Source organism: Aquila chrysaetos, chromosome 18 (assembly GCF_900496995.4).
Source record: "Aquila chrysaetos chrysaetos chromosome 18, bAquChr1.4, whole genome shotgun sequence".
Taxonomy (NCBI): domain Eukaryota; kingdom Metazoa; phylum Chordata; class Aves; order Accipitriformes; family Accipitridae; genus Aquila; species Aquila chrysaetos.
The window spans coordinates 16697523-16717003 of NC_044021.1; the positions used below are offsets into that span (position 1 = coordinate 16697523).

Genomic DNA, 19481 nt, shown 5'->3' on the forward strand with positions numbered 1-19481 from the left:
TGAATCCTTAAACATCTAGCTTTTTTTCCTGCTTGTGGTAGGTAAAAAGGCTTGTTTAGTCGGGGGGGGGGGGGGTTGAACAGGGGAAAAAGTCTTCAGGAGATAGGAGGCCACTCAGAAGTTACTGTTAAGCCAGATGTATATTGTATATTTTTTAAAGCAGTCAGATTATCCATGGCTCTATGAAAGCAGAATTAATTTGAAAGAAGAGCGGTGTGTGACTGCTCGAGTGCTTAGACATAGGGCCTGAAATGCTGAATAACCGCAATTCTTGCTAACTTCACAAGGAACGCTTCTGGAAACGGCCCTTGATGCATTGGGTACAAAGCACTACAAGTGCGGGTAAACAGTTCTTTAAAATATTTTGGCACGCTGAGAAAACTTCAGTGAGTGCTACTTGGAAGCTGAACACTTGACTTTTCGTGGATAAGATCAGTTTAAATAGGTGCGTTTTAATTCCTTCTGTGTGTATGAGAGAGGGGAACCGGAGGGCAAGTAAAAAAATCAGAGGAAAAGACCTCACTGCTGACTTGGGAGACTTGTTTGACCTTCTGAGCCCCGTGCACTTGTCTGTGGTTTCCAGCCAAAGTCTCTCACTTTGAGAGCGCCTTGCTTCTCATGCTGAACTATTTTTTGACGCACTGAATGAATGCAATATGTTAACACTCCTGTAAGTCCCAGAATTGCTTGGCTGCCCCTTGCCCTGCCTGCCTCGCACTGGCTGAAAAGGTACCATTGTTTGTTCTGCAAACAGTGGGTGATGGTTGTTTCCAAGGTGACTATGGTGCTGTTGCTGCCCTCTAGTACAAAAAAAAAAAAAATTGGCTTTAAACACCTGAGAGCATCCCACTGTCACCAGAGACGATGGGAGGGAGGCAAGAGCTGTTTGTTAGAGCTCTCTGGGCTGGATATTAGAATACAGACGGAGAAAATGCTGGTAAGCTAAGAAGGGGCAATGCATACATTTGGTTTACGCTACAAAACATTCTTCCTAAATAGTGCACAGGTACAGCTATTAAAACAGGTGATTATTTCTAAGGATGTATCTCTGATGAGAAGAAATTATGGTGAATTTAAGGTCTTTCAATCATCCTGATCAACTGTTAGTTGTAGTTTGAGTTTAGACTAGTAATATGTTGCTTTTTCACTTAATTAAGAGGATGTTTTGAAGACTGCTCAAGCAACGGTGTATGGACTTCCTACCAGGAAAGCTAGAAGGGAACACTCAGCAGTTCTGCTAGACTTGCAGGTTTTCAGATTGTTCTGGAAAACAATTATTTGGGGATAGAGTATGCATCCCCCAGAAAGAGAACCCCAATAGTTAGTTCTTTCATTGCTTTTGTGGATTCTTGGAAGGCCTATGGTACTCAGAACTGTGAGTTATTTTGAGGTGTCTAGGTGGATGGATTAGAAGCCTTTTTTCAGACCTTTCCCTGTGCTGCCTGCCCATCTACTGATGCAGCTGTTTAGTGTGTGTGGGGGGTGAGTTTAAAAAGAAAAACAAACCAACACTTGTTTTAATTGGTCATGGATGCTGCTAGCAGAACTTTGCCTCCCCCTGCATCAGGTTTAGTACAGTTCATATGCAGGTTTCAGTAAACATTAACCACTTTTATCAGGGCTTGCAGCATGCTGAGTGGTTAGCAAAGAGCATGTACTGAGAGAGACAGAGAAAATGAACAAGTCCAAGGTCAAAAGGATGGTATGTTTTTCTTTATTAAAATAAGGGGTGGAGAAGGTTGACAACACTTTGTGGAAAAAGTAGGCTCCTGTGAAAAATGTGGTTCTTGTCCTTAAGCTTTCATCCAGGTGCAAGTACATGAGGTACTGCAAGGAGGATGTGCATCTTTAATTTTTCTTCTGCTCTCGTGAAATGACCAGAACACGTCAGCCCTCCTCGCACTCTTGCTGACTGACAGCATGAACTCCTCATGACTCAGATCAATCCAGAGCAGACTATTATCTTTGATATCACTTGTCGCATCTTTATATGGGCCTGCTCCTACCCAGCATCCACAAAGCTCCCACTGACTTTGGCAGTGCACAGCCAAGCGCAGGCAGCAAGAGATCACAATTTCCTCCCCTCCCTGCCTGCATGAAGCAATGGTGCAAAGCCATCCTGGTTAGGAAGGGTGGTTAAGGAACTGTGGTTTAGCAGTTTGCCTCACCTTTCTTTCTCTTGGGTGACTTGCATGTTTCTTTATTGCTTTTGAGGGGTGCAGTGCTGCTAATTTTTCTACAAAATGAATTGCTGTAGTGATTAAAAAATAATTGATCAGCTTAGCAATGAAAATGAGGTAATTTGCAGGTAAATTAATGAAATTATTTTAAGCTGAGGTGTGGAAAAAAAGCATGTTGAAAAGAGCATGTGACCTGCCCTAATGAAATTTGTTAAAGCATCTGATGCCAGAGTTCAAACTGTAAGTTATTTTTAATTGTGCAAATCAGCATATCCTGTCCCTCCTAGCTCCATTCAAATAATACTTTGCAAAAGAAAGAAGCAGCAGCATTCACCTGCATGTTTCCTAGAAAACAGCATCATTGAAAGGTTGTACCTCATTGGAAAAACACAGATTTACTTAAATGATACATCAAACACAGAAGAAATCCAAACTGTCTGTAGCCGATCTGACAATTGTTTGAGAAACACTCTCCGCTGCATGCCCCTCAAATAAGAAACGTGTGCGCACAGTTAAAAATCTCATCTTTGTGGTGACACAGATGATTCAGTGCAGGAAACGAGAGGAATCTCATTCAGCAGTTAAGCATTTGTGGGGCGGGGGTGTGAGGAGGTCATGGTGTTTAACATACCCGGTTAGAAACCTTCGGGCTCCTTTCCTTACTGCATTTTATACTGATTTAAATCAGGGCTGATACTGGAAGCATCAGTGTGAGAGGCAAATCCCATCCTGTTCGTTCCACCTGGATCAGCTGGGAGGTGAAAGAGAGATGGGAAGGGACTTTGTTGTTGGTTTTAAAGTTTAACTGCAGACATTAGCCATCCAACTCAAAACCATCCCTTGTCATGGGAGGTGCAAGGGCTCAGCTCTCAAGTCCTGCTGAAGCTGAGCTGTGGGGTGGCCGGGCCAGTGCGTGGAGGAGGGCCACCACCAGGGCTGCAGTGGTGGCCTGCGTTCTTCCTCCTGCTGTGGCTGCGTGGTCCTGGGGGTGGCAGAGGGAGAGGAGCTTTAGATGCAGGCTTGCAATTGCAGCTTCTTGGAAGATGCCGTCGTTCATCTAAATATAAAATACGGACTGTGGTTTTGGTCTTAAATATTTGTGGGATTTTACCAAACCACTACAAACAAACAAAGTAAACAGCAGCGAAAAGTGACACATTTCAGGCAGGATTTATTTTTTTATTTTCCTTTTGCAAGGTGATGTGGAGACTTGTATTCTGTGAGTCAGTGTTCAAAGGAAAGACATTTCTCAAATTGAGAACTTTGTTCGTCTCTTATTCACAGACTTCCCAAAGAGCTTAATTTTAAAGTTTTTCAGGACGCTGGGATGTAATTTTCTTTTTAACTCTGTTGATGTTCTCCCACAGCTTCCCAGGTGTTTTGCCTCCTTCTCCAAATTTAAAACAAAACAAACAAAACTTCTTTTCCTAACAAGTCGATCGTGTGTTGTATTAGAAGCCTTTGTAAAGTCTATGGAGGGAAACAAAATCATGTGTGCTACTTGAATTCTAAAACACATTCACTTAGTACTAAGGGCAAGTTTAATGGGAGCATGTACAAAACATTACGTGTATGTGTAAACTTTTGCCTTGCCTGGAAACTGACGAAGGAATAAAGTCAGAAAGACAATTTTTAGATTGCTTTGATGCCTCTGCAAACGCATTTGCAGTTTTGTATTTGCTATAGGTCTCCAACTGATAACTGGCACCAATGAAGTAGCTTTTCATACAGTTTTATTGAAATTTTTTATGCAAATACAGTACAAACTTTATTGCAGTTGCAATCATTTACAGTGCACAGCTGGTAAACAAAAACATTACCATTCATTCTCCAGTGCCTCAATAGCTTCTGCTCATTTCTCGCTGCTGTAGCCAGCCATGCGTGCTCTCAGTGTTTATTCCTTGACTCCAGCAGACCCACAGGTTGTGTCTGCTTGTAACATTGAGGTGGAGGAAGGGCTCTCTCTCTTGAAGAACCACGACTCATCCTGTTTTGCCTTTTTTTTTTTTTTTTTTTTTTTTTTAACCCTCTGTGGAAAAACACTTGTACTGTCAGTCTACGAGACCACAGTCCTGTTCCCCTCTGAAATTGTTTCCTAAAAGGTTCTCAGAGTACCGTTAGGTGCGCTGTGGGCAGGAAGAATTACATGTGTCCCCTTTGTAGATATACCCTTGCAAAGGCTCCAGTGCAAGAGGACTCTCTTAAATCTCTAATACACAAAGTCTTTTGATAATATAGCGAAGGGACTCATTCTGTCAACCATTACACAAAATTTCTGTCCTCTGTCCTTCAGCTGCTCCTCCCCATCCCTGGCTGGCGAAGGCAGTCTCTTCACTCCCAAACTATTGTGGTCAGGTTTGGCTTGGTAGAAGATTTTGTTGGGAGAGACCTCTCTGCCATGTGAGTGCCAGGAGAAAACAGGGTGGATGCCCCACCGCAGCCTTGGGGCAGCCGGGAGTGGTTGGGGAAGCTTGTTTTTTATTTCCTATCTGTGCAGGTGGGCCTCAATTCATTTCTCCTCTTGTGGAAACTTTCACTGGCTCTCCCACTGAACTTCAGTTACAGTGTGTGAGTTGGGTTTTTTTTGTTTAATTACTGAGCTCGGCAGAACGGAGCAGGTGACAGGTATTCATTAATAAGCCATGCCGCTTAGCTGCCGTTTAGGAGCGCTTTTGCGCTGACTTGCGTGGGTGCCTCACGTATCTTAGGGGCCAGCAGGATTCGGCTTCGGCGCTGCGGATGCCAGGTGTGTTTGGGGCAGGAAGCGGTGCCCGGCGTTCCAGCTTCAGGAGGCAGAGCTCCCAAGACCAAGGGCAGACTGTACGGCACGCTCCCATCCTGCAGCAGGACCTGGGCATCCATAGACCCATCTGGGCTCCCCGCCGTGGGGTGCTGACCAGATGAACAGTCCAGGTGGGCTACACGTGGGCCGGCGGCCACGAGCCGAGCATCCCCGGCGCGAGGTGGCAGGGGGCCTGGAGAGGTGGCCTGGTGCACACCGAAGTCACTGCTTTGCCTGGCTTAAAGGCCTGAATTGTTTCAGTCTTACAGCTCTCATGTAGGGTCTTGCATTCAAAGCACTAATGACTTCCTCGTTGGGACCCAGACTCTTTAAATTTTTATTAAAGGGATCGTCTGTGCTGACATTTAGCTAGCACCAGATGTTGGCTTTTAGTTACCAGTGTGGAGGTGGCATAGCTAATAAAGCAAGGGTAAGAAACTTCTGAGAAACTGCCTGTCAGATGTGGCTTTGTGTACTGCAGCCTGCGTGATGTCTGTCGCTTCTTCATGGGCCAGTGTGTTAGAAGAAAGCTTTTTTCTTTCCTTCTTCTTCTTTTTCTTCCATACTTCTGACTGACCAAGGGTTTTCCAAGCACGTGTCTTTTTCAGGTGGCCTTGCTCTTTTGTTAGAGGCTAGCTAATGCAGGGAGAGTGCAGAGGTAACTCAGTGGCAGATTTGGGGGTTTTTCCCTTATATTTTGGTATTTCTTCTGTACATAACTTTCCTGTAGATCATACTTCTCCCCCTCAACCTCTTTTGGCCGTACCCTCCCTCAGAAAATGTCAGCAAGCAATTGTTTCATTTGCAGAGCTGTGAGCCCCTAGACAGAGGCTTTTCCAGTTTTATGAATGCACCATTTGTTGCTGAGGGCACAACTGTTCGATATAACTGGCTGCATCCCACTCTGCTTGGGACCAGCATGCACTACAGCCAGGCTATGCATAAACCAGATTTTTGTATTAAATGGCACCATTTTGTCCACAGCAGCCGTCTGTCTTTTGTGTGTGCGCGTGTGAGACTTGCAGTTTTCAGATGCAAAATATATAAAGAACAGCAGTTTTGCAGAAATACATGTTACTCAGTGAGCGTACCGTGCTATTTTAAGGTTTATTTTTCTTAGGGAGTTCCTGATGAGTGATATGTCTTCATTATTTTGTGTAGGCGGGCCGAGGCAAAAGCACATTTTAAAATATTTTATAAAATGGATACATGGTATAACATTACAAATGTAGTTGTTTTATTGGGGATGTACTCAATTATAACTTAACTGAAAATACACGTAGCACTTTGAAAGTGTATGTGCTCGTTTATGTTTTATTGTATGTCATCAACCCACTGTATCCCCCCACCTTTCATTGTTAAGTCCCGCAGGGCTGGAGACTGTATAGATGTAACTACTTAAGATGCTCTGTGCTTTACATTTTTACATACATCTAGGAAGTGTCATCTGATGTGAAACCTGGCCACTCTTTCTCACTGCCTGCCCTGCTTATCCCCCTTCTAAAGTGAGCACAATTCGCTGGTTTGGGTCTAAATATTGCACATGTAGTGCACATGGCTCCGGGCTGCTGCGCTGGGTCAGGACGTGTTGGGGGAGGCTGGAGGAGCTGTGTGGCTATCAAGTGCGGCTCCTGTCCTAGTTGAGACGCAGTCTTTAGTATTTCCCAGCACAGGTTTCTATGGCATGCACACATCTACGATGCTCGGTTTACACTTAAAATAATGCAACACCATCCTTCTGGCGGATGTGGAGGCACAGTTGGGGCTTAGTGGGTACCACGCCGTTTGCACGCCGTTTCACTGTTATTTCCCCCTTGGCCCTGAAAAGCAGCTTCTGGTCCCCATTCTCAGTTACGCGAGCGCAGGCTGTAAAGCAGGGCGGTTGCATGAGGCTCTGGTCCCAGCAGCTGAATCACAGCTTAGGCTTTTAGTCCATGGTACCTATTTCATTTGTCTCAATGCCAGGAGTTTCTCCTCGGAAGCGCAGTGGGCTCTTCTCCCCATGTCTCCTCTCTCATATGTGTTGAGTCCCCCCCAGCAAATAAGAACACCTCCAAAGCAACCCCGCTGGCTTAGAAATTGCCCACTTGTGCTTCAGTAAAAATATTTTCCATGCTCCATCATCATTGTGTTTAAGAAATGGGGAAAACTGGAAACACCTCTAATTTTCCCTCTTTAAAGAAGGCGGTACTGAGTGGCGAAGATGAGGATTCCCCACCTCACCCTCCTTTGGGTACCCAAACGAGTCTAAGCGTCGGGCAGGCATGCCCGATATGTAATAATCCACCCACCAAAAAGTAATAATAAAAAAAAAAAGTACAGCTTTGCAGCCTTTCTGTGGAGGTTTCCAGCGGCCCCCCCCCCCCCCCCCCCCCATGTTCCTTCATATATTCACTGCCCACATAATGTTACCCGCGGGATGAGGGTGGGAGGGGGAAGCTTGTTCTCTTTCATGTGACTGTAGCACAGTTAATAATTGTACCAGACTTCAGGCACTCGCGTGACCAAAGGGATTGATGGTATTCGTAACTGGACAGGAGTTTTTCAGGCACATCTTCATGCCTCGGCATCGCAGCAGATTCAGAGAAGGAGCCAGATCTGCTTTCTCTGTGATTGCTCATTTGTTATGAGCTGGCTAGCATATAGCACGCAGAGACAAAGGCTGCCCTGGCCTGAAAAGCCCCCGAAGAAAAGCAGTATAGTAAATACATCTGTAAAACGGTGTTCAAGTTACAGACTGCATGCGTCTCACGCGCTCTCGCTCGCTCGCTCCCCCCCCCCCGCCTTGCTGCCTTAAAAAAGGGATGGCAGAATAGTTTGATAAAATACATCAAGTGCTAAACTGTTGATACAATTTAAAAAAAAGAGGAGTCTTTGCTAAAGCATATGTTTCCAACACTTTAATCTTTTATGGACTGCATACTTGCTGTGGGAGTGGAAGGGGATGTTACAGGCTTACTTTCAGTGTACTTAGAAATCTTTCCCACAGCATGAAAACTCCCCAGAAAACATGTGAAACAACGGCCTGGAGACCAGGAAGTTTCTGATGCCTAGCACTCATTGCTCTGAGGGATTTGCTGTGCTCTGGAGGTCATGTAATAATCTTTCCTCTTCGTTGGCTTCTCTGAGTTTATTTTACACACGATGGAGGGGTGTGTTTGTGTTGCTGAGTTTTTAGGGGTCCTCGTTTCTTTAGCATGTTTTTGCCCCTGGTTCTTTTGTTACTGCACTCCCATGATTAATATGTCTGCTGCTTAAAATGGCTACTGAACCACGACCAAGTTCTTGCCACTGGTTACCAACTGCTTAACCCCTGTCAAAAACCACCCAGCACAGCTTTGAGTTGATGCTTTTGTTGCTTAGGAGGTATATTTCTGATCTTCAGGCTATCCATTAACCCTGTGAATACTGTACACAATGAAGACATAAATCTGCTGTGGTGATGATGGTATGTCCTGATGCTGCGATCACTGCTGCTGCCCCTGCACCATGCTCTGGCTAGATTTGCGTGGCATGCAGTCTTCTGGGTGTGTAGGTTTGGGGGTTTTTTTGCTTTGTTTTCTCACCCCCTTACCACTTTGTATAGTTTTGGTGTTTTTTTGAGGAGCTGCAGAAGTTGCTAACATAGAAAAGCAGTGATGAAGGCGGGAAGTCTGGCACTTGAGGGCTGGTGGTCCTGGTGAGTTGATAAGGAAGATCCAGTTCCCTACAGTAAAGAAATTGTGCGTCCAGTTTCAGCCTGTGATGACTCATCATTTTGTTTTCTGGCATCTCCTTTCCGTGTGCCTGTGTTTGTGCTGGAGTGTGATGGAGTGTGAAAGGAGAGAAGGGGCTGCAGCTTGGGTCTGGTTGCCAAAAAAAAAACCCCAACAACCTCGACCAAAAGGAGAGTTAACCGGAACATACCACAGAACAGGTTAGGCAGGATGCTGAAGCCAGATACAAACCTTCTCCCATGCTTTAAGGCATCTTCAGTACACTCTCCTCCCTCTACCCTTTCAGGATTTCCCCCCCTCCTCCCCGTTATGAAATAATCCTGTGCCGACTGGGTTTGAACGTGGGGCCGGCGGATGGTTGCAGCGCTTGCTCGCCTGCTGCCAGCTGTTTCTTAAGAAATAGAGGGTGCACTTGTCCGTGCCCGTCATCCCATCGCAGAGGCAGCGCTCTGCATGGCATGCGCCTGTGTCTGTGCCTTCGTGCCCTCCGCCGGGTTGCCTTGCAAACAGTCCCAGCTGAAAAGTAGCGGGGGAGGAAGAGCAGCAAGGAGACAGGGAATGCTGGCGGGTGGAGCTTGGAGGGCTAATCCTCCACATAGTTAATCATTACTTGCAGCATAACCTGTTCCAGTTTTCTAGAGGTTTCACTGGCACCCACAGCCAGAAGCATATGAGGAATATGTGACAAACTGCTTTCCGAGCAAGACGCAAGCCCAGCGTCTAATACAGGACATCATTTCTCCTGTAACATGTTTATGCCTAATCGTTCAGTAAACATACCATATATAGTCCGGTTCGTGCTTGCTATAACACCCTGCTGCAAGGCGACTTTGCTAGTACCACACAGATTCCTTAGCTCCTGGTAACCAGCTGACAAATAGGATGTTGCCATATGTAACATAAATACTCCATACAACTGGTGTTTTTTACACTCCTGCTCATAGTGCATAAAGCACGTGTTTCTGATCATGACAGTCTTAAGTCTGGCACTTTGAAAAACAAAGCGGATTATACAAATCAAGGTGCCTTATCAAAGGATGGACCAGGTCCCACGTGTGCATTTTTGTTGCAGAATGAAGATTCCACTCTTTCTGTAAACGTCAGATGAAGCTTGTATTTATGAATCAATGTTTTGGGGACTTTTTTTTTTCTCCTCTCTCCACTTTAAATGCCTTTTGCCTTCTAGGTGATGGGTCCCAGGCTAGAGCTATGATTCACTGAGAACTTTCTCTTTTCATTCTAGCATCTTTCGTAGAATTTCTCCCCTTCCTCATTCTCTGTGCCTCTTTTTGTTTACCCTGTGCTAGCAGGGTACTGAGCATGGCAGAGGGCACGAAGACCAGGGCTGTGGCTGTATTCACAGCTTTCTTAATCAGCTGTTGCATATGGTTTGCCTTTAGCTTTTTTCTTTTTTGTTCTTTCTTTTTTTTTTAACATTGTGAAATGACTTCAACATTCTGACTCTTTCTTTGCTAGCAAAAGTGGTTCGGGAAAAGGAGATGAAGCCTGCCTACCTAGACCTGGGTGGGGTATTTTCGCCTTTTTATGCCTTCTACTTCTTGCCCTGTTCCTTGATGTGTGAAAAGACAGCGCAGTGGTGTGGACCCCAGATAACCTTGCACAGAGCTTTCTGGCTGTCTGCTTGGTGATGGCTGGGTCCAGCAGTTTAGCGACTGGCAGTGCCTCCTGTACCACTGAGATGGTTGCTTAATCAGAGAGGGTGCTGGTTAGATGCAGATCCATGCAGGTGGATTTTCCTCTAGTGACATGCTCCTTATTTAGACAATGCTTCCAGAAGAGGAGACTTTGCAGGGGGTAATGTTTGGGTGTTACATAAATGGACAGGACATGCATTTCTCTGACTTGTCTCTCATTGGCCTCGTCAGAGTGAATTATCTCTGACTGCTTGGCAGTTAATTGGACCATCCTTCCCATTTCCTAAGCTGATAAGCCCCTCACTGTCTGCCTCAATCAGGCTTCTTTGTTTGAGAAGTTACTAATGCTGCAGAAGAACAGAATAACTACTTTCCTATGTACTGTAACCAAGTGAAGTGCTCTGATTGATAAATCTGTGAAGATTCACCATATTTCTTCAGCAAAATCCTTTCACAAGACTTACTTGTACCGTAACACCAGTAGCAGTTGACAGGTACTGAAAAGTAGGTATAGCCAGTGTATTTAATACATACCTCGTCCCTTTTTGAAAGAACTGCATTCGTGTTTAAGTTATCCTGTGAGCAGCTTTATTCTGGCAGATCCTAGTAGCTGTGCAGAGTACCACGGGTGTCTATAGTTGTCTGTCCATCAGGATCGGGTCTCAGAAATGGCTCCCTTTTACCACAAAGCCTTCAGACTGGGACTGTCTTTCTTGATGTGTCTGGATGGTGCCTAGCTTAAAGTGGGTGTTGCCAGAAGGTGAGTAATAAATGATGATTAATCGTCTCTGTGCTATGGATGAGTTTGTATGAAAAAGCACTTGGCTAAAGGCTGTGCTTTAACAAGCTCATCAAAGTTAACCACGCAGGAGACAGTAGCATAGCATCCCAAAGGCCTGATTCTGCCATCTCTTGACTGGTTTTGTTTTGACTTGTGTGGATTTACTACATCTGATCGGTGGAGAAGCATGGGTCCCTTTGTCTCCAATGTTAAATGATATCAGTGTTACAGATTGCAAATCGGCTGAGTGATACAGAATTGTATGCACTAAAACACCCTTTTGTTAGATTGCTCAGTAATCTTTTTAATGCAAAGGTGTGGTTATGAACCTTGCAGGTATGCATCCTCATGTTTGTACCCTTGAGTCTATGATATGAATGCATTGGAAAGACGCAAAGATACCAATTTCTGTGTTAATTATATCTTGAAGTTGAAAAGTAATTTTATTCTACAGGAGACCACTTGTCCTTTGCTGTCAAAATTGTAAATAAACAGAAGTAGAAAACCTAAAGCCATACTGATTTTTAAAATAGTTTCCATTCTGAGTTTACATATTGATTTGAGCAATGTATTGTATCTGTTTGGTTGTACAGTGATTTCTAAAACCTTTTGACAAGTAGGATTCGTCACAGAAATCTTCCTTCTCCCTCCATCCTTTGACTATTTCTGGCAACTTTCAGGGCCTTAAGCACACAAAGTGAGTATTGGAGGATTTGCTCCTTGCACAAAAATTGGAAGGACTGGGCTTTTTTGTTCTTAAAAAGCTTTCCAAAATGGGGTTTGTCTTGACTTAGGCATAGATGATGTAAAGTATGCCAAGAAAATAAATGTGCGTTGCATTGTGAGCCTACATTTGTAGGTACACTCCAGCCTCAGGAAGTGACCACCAGTTTATCTTTCGTTGTACCTCTGAGTTGGTGTTGTTGAGCCCCAGGATGCCTGTGGCATGGCCGGAGGGCGAGGAGAGGACGTAGATGCTGTTGAGTTCAAGTGGCCGTTAGAGGTGTTCAGCCGTTACTTGTTCGTTACCTCCGAGAGACGTAGGAACTCGGGTGAGCTGAGCAGGGGGCCCGGTCAGTAGGGTGAGATCTGGTGGAGAGGCTAAGGGAGGCAACCAGCAATGGTGGCTGGATCACCATCCCTTTCTCCCAAGGACTTGTTGGCAGTCATCAGACCCCAGACAGCTAGCCGGTGACCTCTTGTACTGTGACTTCTCTCCTTAGCATTTTTGTTGCCTGACATTTCAAGGTGACGGGCGGAGAATTTGAATTTGGATTTTAAATTTTCTGGAAGAGTGTTTGTGCTCTGTATCTTGTCTGCACCTTACCGAGGCTGGTTCAAGACCAGCTAGCAGCCACTGATTCAAAGGCCTTGCCATCTACCATGGGATCAGTGAGCTTCAGTCTTACTGAGTGGAGGGGTGAGGAACGAGGGGGAGGAGGTGTCCGTGTCTTAAAAAAGAGTTGAAAAGGAAAAACTGGAAAACAAGCAACTACTCACTATAAAGTTCTTGGAAGGAAAGATGCTGCGTATGTAGTAGTTAATGCGAATCGCACTCTGCATGCATGGTAGCACACTTACGTGGCTTATGGGAGAGCAACTTGGTAGGCTGCAGTGGAGTCTTAGCAACCATGAATGGAGAGAAAGCGGAAGGCAGCCTGGCTTGCCTGAAAGAGCTAGGGGAACATCAGGGATGGAGAAGTTTAGGAAGTGTTTAGCTTCAAAATTAGGGCAACTTGAAAATGAATTATCTTCTGGGCTTGTAGTGATCTGTGTGTTCATGTATGTATAGGACCTTAAGCACAGAAAGGTTTGGGGTGAGTCTGGAAAGGGTCCATGTTTAAGGAATGTAGTTGTTCTGGTTTCCGAGATAGCTTTTTGTGTAGACAGCATGGAAAACGATTACAAAAACAAGTATTGCAAGACACTTAATGAGATGGGAAACTGGCAGTGTTAAGGCTGTGGCTCTTGGACTCCAGCGATTGTGAGAGAATTGCAGTTTTTTTCTGCTTTCTTTTTCCAAGCAAACATTTTCTGACTCCTGACAGCCACAAGTGGAGTTTATCATACGGGTTTAAAGTCAGCAACCCCCAAAATGCATTGAAAATGTCTCTTGACTTTTGGGATGAGGGGCTGTGACAGCAACTGAACTCCAGGAAAAAAATGTTTGCTGGTAATTCTGCCAGTGTAGTCTAAGACTTCATCTGCTGAAATGTCAAACTGTCCGCTTTCACCATTTCGGAGCAGGGGTGACTGGGACTGACCAGACCAGTTTTTAGGGAGCTTAGTCAGCTTCCTAATTTCCAGGTAGACTGAGAGAGTCATCAGGGACAGGAATGGAGAGAGAACGTCAGTAAGTTCCTCTGAGTGAAACAAGCTGGGCTGCCAGGAGGATTTTCAATTGGAGATCACCAGGCAGCTTTATTACGGGCCCTGTCTTCTCTTGCATGCGGTTCTACCAAGCTTTAACCATTTGTGCTGAAACACTACATGTCAGGTGTTTAGCTTCAGGCCACATTTGTTTTGGTTGAAAGAAAAATAAGTAATAAAAAAATATTCTTCAGCCATTTCTAAGAATGCAGCTAAGGGAACAGTAACTTCAGGTTTTGAATTCTTTTTCATGTCCTCTCTTTTCTTATTGGAAAGAAGAAAAAAACCACAACAAACCTAGAATCCCTAAAAAAGGGGCAGAAAATCTGACCTGTTCTTCTAGTCCTCAAAGCTGTAATGCAGGGGCATTGAGATTTGGGAAGGCGAAGTGGGTGGGAGATTGCAGCTATAGCTATCAATTGAATAAGCTAGCTTTTGATTATCATAGCTGATAATCATCAGCAATGGTGATTTCTCCAGTTCGTTCTGTTCTTAATGTCTGTTGCAATACATATAGTAGAGGACTGTGCATGACCCAGTGAAAGCCAAGCATCCTCGTGTCCCTCTTACTCCAGACCAGAGAATTCAGATCAGCTCTGTAAATACTGAAGTTGGCAACCTAGTCCTACATCTTTAGTTAACAATTTAGCGACCTTGTGTACTTATATATTTGTCTTCTCTTTCACATGCAAAAAACACATGGGGAACGTGTGACCATTTCTCTTGCACTGTGATGTACAGGTATAGGTATAGAATCTCTGATTGAGGGGTTTGTCGGTGTAAGACGAAAACATTGTTCTCGTGAATGTGCTTTACTTTATAGGCTCTTCTGTTCCATGTGGAGTAAGGGTAGCTTGAAAGTTGTCTGACAAGATTTGCACACCTTGCCAAACACCACAGGTCTCCTAAATAAAAACAAAGGCCCAGAAGTTTGTAAATACCTATGCATCCGAGGTAAACAAACTTCCTGATGCAGGGGCCACCCAGCCCTCCCTTGCAGACCACAGCTTGAACTGGGACCTTTGTAGCTTCAGTTGAAGCTAATGGGTCTCTTCCATAGAATGGGCCTGTTAGTATCAATTCATTAGCAAGACTGAGGCCTTGATTTGTAATGAGCCCTTAAGTGTAATTTGCAATAGCCTGCTGACTGTATCTTACTAAGCTCCTGTGGATGCAAGAGGGAAACAGATTTGAGGCTGGAGTAATATTTACCTTCACTTCCAGTCAGGAGTATCTAGAGCAAAAAGGAACGTGCCACACCTAGGTTCTCCAGAGTTGGCTTTTCTGGGAACTTCGGCCAGAGAGAATGAAATACCCCCGTTGCTGTATACGCAGGGCAGAGGTGGCTGCTGTCTTTAAAAATATGCATATGAAAACGGAACTGGAAGTTACTGCAAAGCTGCATTTGCAGGTATCATAGCAAGGAAATTTTTAGAAACCAGACCTGAAAGGTTTTAAAACAGCGAGTATCTCAGGATACTCCCTGACATTTCTCATTTGCTTTGCTGAAGTGTTAAAAGAACCCCTGGTTTCTGTAGTTATGGCTAGCAATTAATAAATAACCTTAGGAGTTTGTTTTGGTTTGATTATATACAGTGTGTATGTATAATATGTATTTTAATGTGCATTTAAAAACTGCTTTTCTGCTTGGTTATGGAAGGGGAGATGGTGGAAAGAGTATTTTTTAAGTTCTTTGATGATCACTTGATTGAAGTAATTTTTTCATGTTAAGCACTGTAGAGCAATATTGAATAGCTCTGTCCTCCTCTGTTTTAAGAAACTCCTCAAAATGAAAGAAAAAACCCTTTTTTGTTTTCCAAGAGAGAAAAAAAAGAATTTCAAAATGGGTTAAACAGTTTAGTGATTTGTATTCCATTTCTTGCAAACTCCCCCCCACCTTCCTGAGCCCAACCACTCTTCCCCTCTGCTCTTGCCCACAGAATTACCATGCAACTAAATTTAGAGGTGGGTTTACACGTTTATTTTAAAAACGCTGCAGTCTCCGTCTCTGGTAATCCACCAGGTGGAAGCAGATGTGTAGAATATCTGTACATGTGTTTGTAAATCTGAGTTTGAGCAGAGGAGGTTTCTAAGAGGGCAGTGTATGTGCAAAGGCAAGGAAACTCTCGCTGGTGTAATACCATCAGTAAAGCAAAAATTTGCAGTTAACCACTAGCTGGATTCGTTGGTGGTTTTTGTTCATGTGGTAGGCAGGGTGACATTGTATTAGCCAATTCTTCTGATGGATGGTTAGAGATCAGTTGCCTGGCTGTTCTGAATTACAATAGGGAGAAGGCTATTGGGGAGGGGATGGGGAGAATAAGATAGGAAGTGGTTTCTTAGAGATGGGTTCTCTTCTTGTGCTAACAGAAGTTTTGGTCTGTTAGCCTCGAGTGTGCTTTTCTGACCTACCAGCCCATTCGTAGTTTACTGATGTCTTCTTCCCTTCCGCCTGCCTTCCCGTTAACCACCTGGCATCCCTGTACCTCTCTGCTCTTGCAAAAAATGGCATCTTTGAAGTTTGGGGATATCCCTTTTGTATTCAGCCCTCACAATGATTTTGCTTTGAGTGCATCTTTGTCTGGAAATACGCTGAAAGTGCTAAAATTTTTATTTTGTTTGGTTGAGGAATGGCTGGGAAGGCAGGGGGAGGCTGCACGGTGTTAAATAAGGAAGCTTGAGGTAGCTCTAAGTGACCTCCTGAAAGCATCCCTCTGGCCTACAAATGCTCATGGTCTCCTAAAGGCAGTCATTTGGAAAGGGGCTGTGCTATCCTGATTTCCACTGCTTGCTACGTTTCGTCTACCAGAAACGCTGTGGCCGTGTACTGCTGCAGGTTTTTGTTCTGTCCTTCTACAATTTTTGTTGTTGTTTGTCCATTGACCTGTTGCCCTAAAATTCATGTCACTGCTTGACAAACTGTGCTCTTAATAACTTAAGCTTTACTTATGGGGCAAAGCCTGGACAGTAAGACATGTTGAATATATATTGGCTTAAATAATTTCCTTATTGACTTGTACTCTTTGAGCTTTGCTCAGTTCTGAGCATGTTACAGAAACAATCAAATTGCCTAAAAGTGAAGTGTTCCTTTCCAGCTATACCAGTGAAGATACTTGCATTTTAAGTCCAGAGTTGCAAAACATAGTCCTCTACTTGTACTTGGTGCATGTTAGGACAAAAATAAAATTGAGGAAGAGCTGAAAGAAACCGTTTGCATCACTTGAGGCCCAGTGGGAGCTGAGGGTCAGGATCACTCTGAGAATTAATCAGTTCACTAGAGAATATGATAATACAAGGAAATGATGGTATTGCAATAAGGTTTTCTTTTTTTTTTTTTTTTAATGGGTAGCAGAAACTTTAAAAATAAAGAGAGAGTGAGAGAAAACCTGGGAGCAGAAGTGGCCTGAAGGGGAAATGACCAAGACCAGCTTAGAAATGCAGAGAATGGCGGTTCAGGAGTGCTGCTTTGCTGCGTCTTCATGTGAAACTCCTTTCTGTCTTGTGGAGGGGGGAGAGAGAGATCACAGCCCTGTGACATCTGACTTCTTAATGCTGTTTTGAATAAAGTGAAATAGTTCTGGGCCTTCTGCTTTTCTTGTGGATTGAGGATTTTTAAATAGGGAATGCTGGGCCTGCGGAAAAGCGACTGTAATCGCAAATCTGGAAGCGGCATGTGGCCTTTCTTGTCGCTTTCAACAAGCCAAAACTTCGCAGAAATCTGCCCAGGCAAAATTTTGGTCCTGCTGTGCCCCAGTGCAATAATTATAATGCAGAAACAGCTGATGGGTCACGTCTCCAGCCCTGCGCAGCATTATGACTTGCTACCTACATTCCATGTTTAGCTTTGAGTGATCAGATGGTGCAAGCAACGTGAGCTAGCAGCGCCTGAGGACATGCAGCCAGGCAACATGTCCTTTCCCTCTGCAGCTTTGGTTTCTTTTCTCCACTTTTGTCCCATCCCATCCCCTTAAGGTGATGCATTTTACAATAAATACCCTTCTCTGGAGGGGGTCAGCTGCCTGTGTGGGAGCATGTGTGCCGTTCCCACTGTGCTGTATGTTAAGTCAAGGGCCCAAGGTTTGTAAATATTGTTTCTAAAGTACCTGATGACTCCAGGTGAGCTGCTTGCCCTACTTATGGGGGACTCTGGAGCTGTGGTTGGTACATGTGGTGGCACATGGTGGCAGACTGTTCCAGCGTTGTTATTGATGTGACTTAATGAAGCATGAATTCTATTGGAGGGGGTAAATTTTGTCTTTGTGCATGGGGAAAGGGTCATTTACAAGTGTTTACAAACAAACAAAAAAGTTGAAACTGATGCTTAATTCAGCCCTGTAAAGACTGAGGGAGGCGGGGAGGGAGTGGGATATTTTGGACTTGTGTTTGTTTTGTGCTTAGCCCTGTGCAAAAGGTACACCCAGTCCTTGATCTAGGAAAAACTGGATAGGTAAGCAGAAAATTACTAACTCATTGCCTGGGACTGCTCTTGCTCTCTTGCTCCCCTCTTCCAGGGATGCCATGGGAGAGGAGCGGTGCAGGCATTTTAATCGTGGTAGTTTATTTTATTGTGAACTTATTTTCACTGGGGTTAATTGGAAAACTGAACTTCAGGTAGACTTTTAAATGATAGGAGTGTTCTTTATGGCAGAAGGGTTGCAAGCGAGCTCTGAGCTGGAGAGAAGGGAGCAAGGGGGAGCGGGAGGAGGGAGTTTGGAGATGGAGCTGACTGTGGGTTCGTTCCACTACATCTTTTCATCTTCCCCTGGTACTGCAGCACCGCGGGAGTAGAGTTACCGTCAACATTCTTGCTCAGGTCTCTCATCCCTCACTCAAATAGAGGGTGTAATTTGACGATGTCTCAGCTCCCCTGTGTGAAGGCTGTTGATGAAACTCTATGTGTGTACATTTTTAAGTGAAAAACAGAAGAAAACCCCAAACAAATGCAAATCCCAAACCAGATCAGTTCCATGATCCCCGTGTGGTTGTTCAAACGCTAGGACTGGCACGAGGCTGGAGGGAGAACGTGTGGCCAGAGCTCCGGGGTGAAGTGAGGACTGGCAGTCTGTCCTTCTGAATGACAGCCATGGCTTACATTAGGTTAAATCAGTCTGTACGCTGCAGGCTGAGGCGAAGCAGAATGGATTAAAACCAGGTTTTCACTCCTAGCCTTGAGTTTCCTCGCAACTGCAATTCTGTGTCAGCTTGTGGGGGTACATGTATTTCTGCATCTCAGCTGCAGTGGAACATGAGAGACATCTTTTTGCAGGACAGTTCTTGCAGTCAGTGTTCACTAAGGTTTTCCTTATTCGAACTGCTCTATCCACAACTTTCACAAATAGACTGTGAATCTGGATTTTTACCTCCTCCTTCTCCATCCGTATCAGCTGTTACGAGCTGCAAACAGGCTAGCGGGAAGGCCTGCCGAGCTGCTTAATGGGTGGCCGCCTGGCGCTGCCTTTGGGGTGATGCACATCATTTCTATTGGCCAAGGTTATCTCCCTGCTGACCTTGTAGCCAGAACTCAGCCTCTCAGTGGCACGGTAATTGTGAAGAGGAAGGCTTCTGAAAGAATTCTTAAAGGCTGGAATATCCTTTCTGTTTTTGTAAAAGCCGTGCTTTATTTTCATGACTGCTCTGAACGAGGAAAGAAAGTGTCTTGATGTTAAGTTTGCAAATTTGGAGAAGGTCGTGTTTGAAGATTCTTTTCTTCTAAAATCCACTGTGGAGACTTCCCAAATTTAGCATGGCAAGAGGCCATTGTGCCACAGCTCGGCTTAAAAGCCCTCTTTTGCTACTGTACTTTCTCGGTTGTTTGCTCAATGAGCATTGATAGCTTGCTGTACGTGATACATGGCATCTGATTTCTTCGTAGCTGTAGTCTTTTATACCAGAATGTCTTTTCCCTTGGTTGCAATTGGTTTGGTTTACTGGACTAAATATGATTGCATGCTTTTAGGATGAAGAGAGACTTCTGTTAGCTGTGTAACAGAATGAGGC

General features: G+C 44.5%; 1 protein-coding gene across 5 annotated transcripts in view; it reads left to right on the plus strand.

Annotated features, from left to right (window-relative positions):
* The window catches only part of RREB1 (ras responsive element binding protein 1), a 124289-nt gene that overhangs the window by 23452 nt on the left and 81356 nt on the right, over positions 1 to 19481 (plus strand). The window contains exon 1 of one of the 5 annotated variants that reach the window (XM_030041862.2): positions 11076 to 11093. The exons of the other annotated variants lie outside the window; for them this stretch is intronic. The gene's annotated coding sequence lies outside the window, so the exon portion shown is untranslated. Of the gene's footprint in view, positions 1 to 11075; positions 11094 to 19481 lie in introns of those variants that run through there. 5 annotated transcript variants of the gene reach the window in all.